General features: G+C 35.3%; 1 protein-coding gene across 4 annotated transcripts in view; it reads right to left on the minus strand.

The window, feature by feature from the left end:
• Window positions 1-13029, minus strand: part of QSER1 (glutamine and serine rich 1) — a 79074-nt gene that overhangs the window by 24238 nt on the left and 41807 nt on the right. The gene's annotated exons all lie outside the window — the stretch shown is intronic.

Raw genomic sequence — 13029 nt, forward strand, 5'->3', positions numbered from 1 at the left:
TTAGATTGTGGTCACGGTTATACAACTCTACAAACCCACTGAATTGTACACTTTAAATGGGTGGATGTTATGATATGTGAATTATAATTTAACAAAGCTGTTAAAAAAGGACTTTGAAGCCTAGAGCTGATAGAGAAGCTCCAGGCTGAGAAACAAATATAAAGAACATGTAGCACTGCAGCAGTAATTTTGAGTAGTGCTGATGAACTAAAATAATGACATATACAATAATAAGTAAATAAAACAGGAAGGGCAGTGATCCCCTTGCTTATGCTGAGCTGTAGGCAGCAGGGGTGGCTTGATCACAGGCCAAAATGTAAAAACTGTTCCCTGAAGAAAGTGAACTCTACCTGCCTACAGGAGGGGTTGAGAGGGAATCGAAGCAGAGCCCAACACAAATCCAGACCTATGAAACACAAAAGAAAATGGAAAAGCAGATAGGCAATGAATGAACTACAGTGAACTACAGTGCTTGGCAACTAGAGTACATCTCTCCCTTATTCTAGCTAATTAGGGGGCAGGAGGGGCTGGGGGGGGTGGTCTAATAGCTGTCACCAGCCAGCCTACCTGATCTGTATCCCAAATTAAAACTATCCTCATACATTTATATGACTCCTCCCAAAGGGAGAGGCCTGTTGAGGAAATACAAACGAATAATCTAATTATCAAGTCACTGTGCTGTATATCTTGAACTTATACAGTTTGTACATCAATCATATCTCAATAACAATGGGAAAATAATCTAATCATTCAAGATTAGATTACAGAATTTTATCCTAATGTAATATATTTTTATGCTACTATAACTATACATCATACTTTCTGCCTCAAAAATGTATATAAATGGAAATCAATTTTTTATGTCTTGTGACCAGAAGGCTCCATATATTAAACACTTCTAACATTATAATACTTATAACACATTATAATACTGTAGATCTAAATTAATATTTTTTCAAATTTATGTAAAACAAATGTAAATGTAAAAAGAATGCTTCTTTTGAGTGGATGTGGCATTTAAAACTTACTCGTTTATGGACTCATGGGCGAATATTACTTATTGAGATAGGTTTTACAACCAATTTTATTTCTGTCCTTCATTTTTATTGATAAAGGAACTGGGAAACATTGTTCTTCTAAATAATGGATGAATGAAGAAATAAAAGGGATTTTATTATAGCAATGTCACTGAATTTTGAAAATACACTCTAAGTTACATGGCAAAACAAATCACATAGCTATCTATGAACAAAAACAGAGATACGGCCACCAGCAGACCCTCAGAAAAAGAAACTGCAAGGGACATGCTTTAGTCATAAGCTTGTCATCCCAAGGAGATGTGAGGTGCAAGAAAGAATGGAGGGCAATATGGTAAATATATAAATAAACCTAAGCAAACACTGACTATTTAATACACTATTTCTTGTTGAGTATTAATAGGATAGAATTAAAATACGTGGGGGAATTCCCTGGTGGTCCAGTGGTTAGGACTCCGCACCTCTACTGCCGGGAGACAGGGTTTGATTCCTGGTTGGGGAACTAAGATTCCACAAGCCACGTGGCGTGGCCAGAAAGAAAAAAACGCAAATATTAAAATACACGGTAACATTAAATTTAGGAGGGGATAAAATGGAGTTTTAGTGCTCAGAGTCTTTATGTTATTCGGGAGGAGAGTAAGATACTAATGGATTTTGAGAAAGTGAAAATGCATATTGTAATCCCTATTATCTCCAGGTAAAGAACAGAAATATTTCATCAAAATCATCGGGCCGGGGGGGGGTGAGAGGGTAGGTAAAGATAAGAATGAAATAAGACTGACCATGTATTGATGATTACTGAAACTGAGTGATTCATAGATCGGTTTAATTATACCAACCTTTGTAACTTTATGTTTGAAATTTCCATAATAAAAAGTTAAGGAAATATTTTATAAAAAGAATAGCTTCCAAATTAGCGGAAGGAAAAACTTATCAATACTGTATGATGCTCTTTATGAGAAGTTTTAAAATGGGCCAAACAAAAGTACAGGGGTACATACACAGGTGGTAAAATTTATAGAAGAAAAGCAAGGAGGTGATTACCATCCAACTCAGACAGTGGTTAGTTCTACAGATTATGAGCTGGATTTACTTTAACACTCAATTTATTTTTGAACTTTCTTGCTTTCTAACGAGTAGCATTTAACACCATAAATTTTCTTCTTTGCCCCACACATTCCTGGCACATCCTCTTGGTTCCAAAATATGATGCTCCACTGTCCTAAATGAGTTGTCATTTCAGCTTTGGTTTCCTTTTAAAGCCATGAGTTATTTAGAAGTTAGCAGAAGTTATTTAGAAGTTTTAGAAAGAAAAACTTACTTTTATTTATCTCTTTTTTCCTTTCTGCTATTTTTTTATGAAATTACTACACTGTGGTCAGGGAATATGTCTTACCTAATATCTGCATTTTCAAATTTATGGGAATTTTCTGTGTGTTTTTCTTATGTGTATCATATTTCCATATGTGAGTTATATCTCACAAGAAAAAAATGTTCTGAAAGAAGAGATATGGAAAATATACTAAAAATGCTAACAATAAGATTAGTACGGCAATATTAAAAACCAAAATGGGAAATTAAATGTGAAAAAGAGATTTTATTATGATAAAAGGAAATTTAACTGTAGTAAAATTTCAAACACCCAATTACACGGATTCAAAACAACTACACAGTATTAGAAAAACAATAAAACATAGTTGGATACTTTAACACACCCTTTTCAGTAATCAACAGATGAAGCAATCTAAAAACAAATAAGGATAGGGAGGATTTTAAAAAACCTTTTTATTAAAGATTTAAAACATACGTAAGACTATACAAACCCTCAGATACCATAACCCAACTGTAACAACCACAAACATTTTGATAAATTTATCTTTCTGTCACCTCTTTTATATTTGCTGGGATAGTTTAAGGCAAATTCCAGACCTATCATTTACTTGCAACATGTACATATACATTTTGTTAAATAACCTAATATCATTTATTACATTACACAAAAAATAAAAAGATATAAAGGACTTGAACAATATTACAAATAAAATCTATTAGCACTTGGTACTCATGGGATATTTATAAAAATTGACCATTTACCAAGCTAGTAACAAAATTTCCACAAATTTCATAATGTAGACATTACTTAAGCCATATTCCTTTGACCACTATACAACAGGGCCATAAGTTAGTATTAAAGGAATACCAAAAACAACCAAAAAACCAAAAATCTACTGGGAAACAGGCAAGACCCCACTATTCTTAATAACTCTTGGGTTAAAAGGAAATCAAATGAAACGACAAACCATTTAGAAAGGACAGTGAGAGCATTAAAAATTGAAACCAGAGGAATACAGCCAGAGTGTAGTGAAAAAAAAAAAGGAAACATACAACTTTAATGCCATTCATTAGACAGCAAACAAATAACAAACTAGCCAGAAAGAGAATATTCAACCCAGGGAAGATAGGGAAAAAGAACTGATAAAAGCAGAAATTAAGAAAAAGTGAGTAAAAAATGATGAGGAAAAAAAAAAAGAAAAGTACATTGGTTCTTTGAAAGGAACCATTAAATAGGCAAATCTTCCATAGATTGATAAGGAAAAAGATTCAAATAATCAGCTGGAACAAGAAAGAACATACCTACAGAAACAGAGGAGACTACAAACTTATGAGGTAATAGTATATACAACTTTATAACAACAAATTTTAAAATCTAAATGAAAGAGATGATTTTCTAGAAAATATGCCATTCTTAAATTGGCCCAGATAGATCAAACTATCAGGAAAAAACTAGAGAGTTCTAGATATATTCTTAGAAATCCCAATTATATATAATAAGCTTTTTAAAATTTAAACAAATATAAAAACTTTCCTAATTCAATTTGTAAGGTCAGCATATTCCTGAATACAAAAATGAACAAGATTAAGACAAAAAATACGATACATTCACTTCATTTATGAATCTAGGTCTAAAAATCCCAAATAAAATACTAGCAACTTAAATCTTACAGTGGACTAAAGCAATTCATCATGACCAAGCAGAGTTCATGGTAGAAATTTTTAAAAAGAGGTTTAGCATTAAGAAATCAAGTAATAGATGAATGTGGGGGTAAAAGAAAGCAGATTTACCAGAACCAGCTCAAAAAGGCATCTGACAAAATTCAATGCTCACTAACACACCATTGTAAAGCAATTATACCCCAATAAAGATGTTAAAAAAAAAAAAATTCAATGCTCATTGTTAATTTTAAAATAATCTTAAGAACTTCAAAACATAAGGATATCTTCTTAAAGAGTATGGTATACTAGAAACTGACAAATATATTTCATAGTCAAACACTACATATTTTACTAAATATCAAGAAGGAGGCCAGGATGCTTGCTATCATTGCAACTATTAAACAACAGAGGCCTGAGCCAGTAAGATAAGTTACCAAAAAAAAAAAAAAGAAAGAAACATAAATTACCATTATTTTTAGAAGATATAATCATCTACTTAAGAGGGCAAGAGAATCAGGTGGAAAAACTGTTAAAATAGAAGTGCAACAAAAATGCCAAACACATGATGGAGACACAGAAATCAATCATTGCCATATATTATCAGTAACCAATGAGAGAACACTATGGGGAAAATAATATTTAAAATACTAGTAAAACTAGTATTTTTTAGATACTATAATATAGAATATCTATGTGGAAAAAAATGATAAGATATTAAAAGACATAAAATAAGATCTGAATAAGTAGAAAAACACTACATTCCATAAGTGGATGAGAAGACAATATTGTAAAGATTAACAATTCTCCCTTAAAATTAATTTATGAATTCAATGTAATCACAATCAAAATCTCAAAACACTGAAGGGGCTCCTACCGGCCCATTACAGGACAGTTTGAGCATCAGAAATAACGACTGTAACCTGTAAGACAAATTTTTAAAAATTCATGAAAGGCTTCTGGTGCCAACCAAGATGAAGTTAAGTCCACTAGACCTACTTATTACAAATAAAAACTCTGGACAAAACATAAAATGCAACTACCTGAAGACTCTGCAAAGTTAGTAACTGCAGGCAGACTGGGGAGGGAAGCCCAAACTGAAATAATCTTTATATAGAGGTGTTTCCTCACTTTCCTTCCTCTCTTATCACCTAGCATTGACTAGAGGGTGGCCCTTATGCAGAACTACACAGGACACAGACAACAAAAACTCCAAGAAAATCTGTCTTTCTGGATAGAGGAGTGGGGAAAGGAGCCCCATGCGAAGTAAGAATGTGGGGGGCCACTGTCATTTCTTTTTTCTTCTCTTTCTCTCTCCCAGCCCTGCCCCAAGGGCAACCCAAGTCACAGAGCTGCAACGCAAAGGCAGTAAACCTGACATCTTAAACCCGAACAGAAGACCTGTCTTTTTGGTGTACCAGAGGCACCTGGATGGGGCATGGGCTCCTATGGCATGAAGAGAGTAGAAAATGCTGTATGTCAATTATATCTCAATAAAGTTGGGGAAAAACATGTAGGAGGATTCCCTGTCCTTTTTTCTCTTCTCTCAGTGTGCTGCCCCAAGGGCAGTCCTAGTTGTACAGAATTGTGTTAAAGCATAAGCAGCTAAAAAAAATCCAAGGAAAATTCCAGATTTCTAGCCAAATGTCTGGGAAAGGGAACCCTGAGAGCTGGGCATGTAGGGAAATTCCCAGGGAAGAGAGAACTGGAGAGTGGTATCCTCTAGTTCTGTGCATGAACCTACACAAATCTTAGTTTCATGCCTAAACTGCACATACGCAGAATATACCCAAACTAGTATAGCAAAGTCTTTGAGATCTAAACTATAACAGTCTACCATCCACCCAAGTTCCAGACTAACTGCTCCGACAGATCCAAAGCACCAGAGCAAAGGCTTTGAAAACTGAACTAACTTCAGACCATCACTCAAAGATGAGACAGAACTTATGGTCTGACTGCCTGCTAAAACAAAACAAATCAACATTCTGCAGAGGATTTTAATAGAACCCAGAGTCTTACAGTATTGTACTCAAAATGTCCAGGATATAATCCAAGACTGCTCAATATATTAAGAACCAGAAAAATGTGACCAAACTTCAAAGGGAAAAGATAATTGGCAGATGCCACTCTAAGGTGACTCAGATGTTAAAATTATCAAAGACTTGAAGGCAGCTATCATAACCATGGCTCCCTGGGGTAAGGTGAACATACTTTTGAAATGAATGGAAATATGTTAAGTTCTCAGCAGAGACATTGGAACTAGAAAAAAGAACCAAAAATAAATTTTAGAATTGAAAAAAATATCTGAAATAAAAAATTCACTGGATAGGCTCAGTAGCAGAATTGAGAAGGCAAAAAAGTCAATGAACTTGAAGACAGACCAATAGAAATTATACAATCTGAAGAACAGAGGGGGAAAAAAGATTGAAAAAGAAATAAACAGAACCTCAGGAACCTGAGTAACAATATAAAAATATTTTACATTTATGTCATTGCAGTCCCATAGGAGAGAGATTGGTGCAGAAAAAAATAACGTCCCCAAACTTCTCTAATTTGGAAAAAGAGATACATTTTATAGATTCAAAAAGCTCAATGAACTCCAAACAGGATAAACCTTATCCAGACAAATAATTACAATCCTGAAAATCAAAGAAAAAGTCTTAAAAATGGAAAACTTCTTTGTGTTGAAAGGAAATGATACCAGAGGGAAACCTGGAACATCAGGAATAAAGGAAGTGCAACAGCAATTATAAATATCTGGGTAAATACAATAGACTATTCTGCTCCTGTTAAGTTATTTAGAATATATATGACTGTTGAAAGCAAAAATTACTTCTCTATCAGGGTTTTCAATATATGTAGAGGTAATATATAGGAGAAATATATATAACATAAGGGCAAGGGTAAAGAGATCTCTATGGTTTTTAGGTTTTTACATTTTAAGTAGCAAAAATATTAACTAAGTGGATTGTAATCACTATGTCAACCACTAAAAACATAATACAAAAGGATACAGCCAAAAAAAAAGAGAGATAAATTTTAAAATAAAATAGTAAAAAAGTTCAAATAATTTTTTTTTTAAAGACAGGAAAGAGGAGACAGGAACAAAAAAGGGGGGAAACAGAAAACGATAAAATGGAAGATTGAACTATATCAATAATTACATTAAATGTAAATGGTCTAAACATTCTAGCTGAAAGAGAGATTATGAGATTAGAGTTTTTTAAAAAAAGACAAAACTGAACTATATACTGTCTACAAAATACCCACATTAAATATAACGTCACAGATAGGTTAAAGGTAAAGGATGGAAAAAGATATACATGCAATTCATCAAAAGAAACCTGGAGTGGCTACATTGATAACAGACAAAGTAGACTTCAGAATAAAGATTATTACCAAGGAAAAAGAAGGATATTATATACTGATAAAAGGGTCAATTCGCTAAGACTTAACAATCCTAACTGTGTACATATCTAAAAACAGAGGTCAAAATACACAAAGCAATAACAGATAGAAATGAAAAGCAAAACAGACAAATCTACAAGCATACTTGGAAGCTTTGGAAATCCTCTCGCAGTAATTGACAGAACAAGTAAACAGATAACCAGCAAGGAGAAGAATCTGAACAGCACTAACAACCAACTTGATCTAATTGACATTTATACAACAATCCACACAACAGCAGAATACACATTCTTTTAAAGTGCACTGGAACATTTATCAAGATCAACCATATTCTGGGCTATAAAGCTAACCTTAAAATTTTTAAAGAATTGAAATTACACAAAGTAGAAATCAATAAAGGACAGATGTCTGGAAAATTCCCAAATATCTGAATATCTTAAAATATGATTCTAAATAACTCATAGATCAAAAAGAAAGCACCAAGTGGAATTTTTAAAACTTTTAGAACAAAAGAAAATAAAAACAAATAATAAAAATAAAATCTGTGGGATATAGCTAAAGCAGGGCTTAGAGAGAAGTTTGTAACATTAAATGCTTAAAGCAGAAAAGAATAGAGGTCTGAAATCAGCAATTTAGGCTTCTACCATATGAAACTAGAAAAAAAAATACTAGCACATAATAAACCAAAATCAAACAGAAAAAGGAATTAATGAAAATAGCAGAAATCAGTGAAACTGTCAACAAAGGAGAAAAATCGATGAAACTAAAAGCTGGTCTTTTGAAGAGATCAATAAAATTAATAAACTTCTATCCAGACTAACGAAGGTGAAGAGAGAAGATACAAATGACCAACATCAAGACTGTAAGAGTGGGACCCATGTGCTACAACTACTGAGCCTGCGTGCCACAACTACCGAAGCCCGCATACCTAGAGCCCATGCTCCGCAACACAAGAAGCCACTGCAATGAGAAGCCCACACACCGCAGTGAAGAGTAGCCCCCAACTCGCTGCAACTAGAGAAAGCCCACGTGCACCAACAAAGACCCAGTGCAGCCAAAAATAAATAAATATATTTTTTTTAAAAAAGGCCATATTTTATTTTAAAAAAAAAAGACTGTAAGAGTGGGAATCACTACAAGACCTACAGAAATTAAAAAGATAATGAGGAAATGCTACTAACAACTCTATATTCATAAATTTGACAACTTAATGAAATGGACCAATTCCTTCAAAGATACAAAACACAGTCAAGAAGAAACAGACTAGTTGAATAGTTCTGTCAGAGAAATTTAATTCATAGAAAACTCCAGGTCCAGATGGTTTCACTAGCAAATTCAACCAAACATTTGGGGAAGAAACAATACTACCCAATCGCTTGCAGAAAACAGAGAAGAAGGGAATACTCCCCAACTCACTTATGAGGTCAGCAATAACCAGATACCAAAACCAGACAAAGGCATTACAAAAAGAATACTACAGACTAATATTCGTTGTGAACACAGATACAAAAAAATTAGAAAACTGAATCCATCAATGTGTAAATGAGATAATATATCAGTCAGTGGAGTTTATCCTGAGAATGCAAGGCCACAGATATATTTAACAATCAATCAATGTAATTCACCATACTGACAGACTACAGAAGAAAACTACATGATCATTTAAATAGATGAAGAAAAAGCATTTGACAAAATTCAACCTCCATTCATTATAAAAACTGTTGGCAAACTATAAAATATAAGGAACTTCTTTAATGCAATAAAAAAAGGCATCTACAAAAACCTACAGTGAACATCATAGTTAATGGTGAAAGACTGATTTCTTTCTCCCAAAGATCAAGAACATGTTCAGGATGTCCACACTCAGCACTCTTATTAAACATTGTATAGGAAGTCCTGTATATTAAGACAGGAATGAAAAAGGCATTAGACTGGAAAAGAAGAAATAAAACTATCCTTATTTGCAGATGACATCATTTTCTACATAGAAAATCCTACGGAATCTAATTTTTAAAAACCATTTTTTTTTTGGCCGTGCCACATGGCTTACGGGATCCTAGTTTCCCAACCAGGGATCGAACCTGTGCCCCCTGCAGTGGAATTGTGGAGTCCCAACCACTAGACCGCCAGGGAATTCCCATTTAAAAAGTCTTAAAATAAATCAGTTGTGCGGATTTAAGATCAACGTATAAAAAATAACTATTTTTATAATCTACTAATGCATAATTGGAATCTGAAAATTTTAGAAAGTGTCACTTACAATAAATAGCACCCCAAAAAACTCAGGAATAAATCTAACAAAGCAGGATCTATATGCCAAAAACTACACAAGACTAGTGAGAGAAATCAAATGTGTGCATGAATTAAGGCTCAATATATTGTTAACAGTTTAGTGTTCCTCAAATTGCCACAGATTCAAGGAAATCAAAATCCCAGAAGGATTTTTTTGTAGATACCAACAGCTGACTTGAACATTTAAATGGAAATGGAAAGGAACTAGAATAGGCAAAACAATTTTGAAAAAGAACAAATTTGGAAGACTCACACTGCCTTATTTCATTCAAGATTTACTGTAAAGCTATAGGAATTAAGACAGTGTGGTACTGGTGAAAGCATAAACACATAGATCAATGTTACAGAATTGAGAGTCCAGAAATAGATTCACACAAATATGAATTCATACAATTAATTTTTGACAAAGGTGCAAAAAGCACTCAATGGAGAAAGGACTGTCTTTTCAACAAATGTGTTGGAAAAGCTGGACTTCTATGTGCAAAAAAATTAACTTCAACCCATACCACATATCTTATACCAAAAAAAAAAAAAAAAAAAAATCAAAAGGGACCCTAGACTTAAATGTAAAATGCAAAATTCTAAAATTCCTAGAAGAAAACAGGAGAAAATTTTTGTGACTATGGGCTAGGCAAAGATTTCTTAGGATACAAAAAGCGCAAATCATAAAAGGAAAATTGGATAAACTAGACCTTGCTGCAATTTAAAACTTCTGCCCTTCAGAAATATTTAAGGGCTGTGGGAATTTAGAGGATATGAGCACTAATTCTGCCAGGAGTAACTTCCATAAAGTGACTTTGAAGATGGTCTTCAAAGATAACTAAGTGTCTGCTGGGCTAAAAAATCAAGAGAAAGGCCTAGGTAGAAAAAAACCTGCCCAAAAGAGCACAATTGTGACAGGGGCTCACAGGTCCAAGGAACAATGAGAAATTCAGTTGTCACGGAAGAGGCGAAGTGGAAAGGGTGGAGCAAGAGTGAAACATGGAAAGGGAGAATTTTTACACATTATAATTTTTTTCCCATGGAGCAACAAGAAGCATTTCAAAGCAGAGAAGTAACAATTGGTTTTCCTTTTTTATAAAGTGTGATGACAATGCGGAGGACGGACTGGTGTAGAGACTGATGGGAAGGATTCTAATGAGAAGTCTGTTGCAATAGTCCAAGCAAGAGATGATGAGTTCTCACAGATGAGGAGGCAATGGGGATGGTAAAGGGAGAACTTCAAAGACCTATTAGTAAGGATCAGGTTGATGGTGGTGATTTTTAACTAAAAATGAGATAGTAACTGTTGTCTGGAAGAAACTAGTTCTAGATTCATGTTTTATAACAGAGATTATAAAATGTTTGCTCTAGGAACATAGGAGGGAATATAACAGTAATTGCAAAGAACTCTGAATTGGGGGAATAGAGTGTAAAACCTTACTAGGATTAGCCACATCTCTAATGTTTTGATTCTAACAATGATTTTCCATTATGCTAATTTCCTTGTATAACAAAATGAGAATTCTTTACAAATGTTTTAGCAGAAATTTATGCTGATAGAGTATTTGGGATACCAGCTGTTTCATATTACTCTAGTAGTTAAAAAGGTAGTCTCAAATCTGGAGAGAAGCTGAAAAGTACATCACAAAACAAGGTTTTACTCATAAAGCACCACTCTATTCATACAAAAGAGGTAGGCAGGGGCTTCCCTGGTGGTGCAGTGGTTAAGAATCCTCCTGCCAATGCAGGGAACACGGGTTCAAGTCCTGGTCTGGGAAGATCCCACATGCCATGGAGCAACTAAGCCCGTGCGCCAGAACTACTAAACCTGCGCTCTAGAGCCCGCGAGCCACAGCTACTGAGGCCACGTGCCACAACTACTGAAGCCTGCACAGGTGTGCTCCGCAACAAAGACAAGCCACTGCAATGAGAAGCCCGTGCAGCGCAACGAAGGGTAGCCCCCTCTCACCGCAACTAGAGAAAAGCCCGCGCGCAGCAATGAAGATGCAATGTAGCCAAAAAATTAATTATTAAAAAAAAAAAAAAGGAGGTAGGCAAGAATACAGATTCTAGAACCAGATAAACCTGAGTCTGGATTTCAGCTCTTCCGTTTACTGACTGTATGGACCTGGAAAATTCATTTAGTCTGTTATATCATCTGTATATTGGAGATAACAAAGCACATCTTATAGCATTGCTAATAGTTCCTGGCACAGAGGTGGTAGTTATTTTATTGTTATAAGTATGTTTTTCCTTAGCATGATTTTTTTTTAAAAGCTTTTTTTTTCCAAATTTATTTATTTTATTTGTATTTATTTTTGGCTGTTGGGTCTTCGTTGCTGTGCGCGGGCTTTCTCTAGTTGTGGCGACTGGGGGCTACTCTGCATTGCAGTGTGCAGGCTTTTCATTGTGGTGGCTTCTCTTGTTGTGAAGCACGGGCTCTAGGTGCACGGGCTTCAGTAGTTGTTGCTCGCAGGCTCAGTAGTTGTGGCTCGTGTACTCTAGAGCGCAGGCTCAGTAGTTGTAGCACACGGGCCCAGTTACTCTGCGGCACGTGGGGTCCTCCCGGACCAGGGCTCGAACTCGTGTCTCCTGCATTGGCAGGCGGATTCCTAACCACTGCACCACAGGGAAGCTCAGCATGCTCTTTAAAATAGTAACTTTTATACTACTTGTCAATCATTTACATAAGGCAGTGCTTCTCAAAACAGTTCCTTGAAATGTTCCCTTAACTACAGAATAAAGTGAAACACACACCCAAGGATTTGGGCATATACTTTGGAACCAGCACAATTTTTTTTTTTTTTTGCGGTACGCGGGCCTCTCACTGTTGTGGCCGCTCCCGTTGCGGAGCACAGGCTCCGGACGCGTAGGCTCAGCGGCCATGGCTCACGGGCCCAGCCGCTCCGCGGCATGTGGGATCTTCCCGGACCGGGGCACGAACCCATGTCCCCTGCATCGGCAGGCGGACTCTCAACCACTGCGCCACCAGGGAAGCCCCAGCACAAAATTTTTAAAGTTTTAACTTAATTATATTAATCTGCATGCTGCACACAAAATAACCATATTTAATAGTAAAATGTTAATCTTTAGGTAAAATTAGCATACCAAGAAAATATGCCAGTTTATATAACAACATGGCCCTCAATACAATGCCTCATATCCATGAGCCACTTCAAGATGTCTCAGGTTAGAAAAGTCTGGATAGTGCACTATGTAAATTATGTTGCATGGGGTAAAAAGCTGAGAAAAACCAGAACTACTCAGCCTAAAACCCAGAACTTTCCTATAGGCAAGGAACATTTAAAAAAATAAGTCT

The sequence above is a fragment of the Pseudorca crassidens genome, chromosome 9 (genome assembly GCF_039906515.1).
Source record: "Pseudorca crassidens isolate mPseCra1 chromosome 9, mPseCra1.hap1, whole genome shotgun sequence".
Lineage (NCBI taxonomy): Eukaryota > Metazoa > Chordata > Mammalia > Artiodactyla > Delphinidae > Pseudorca > Pseudorca crassidens.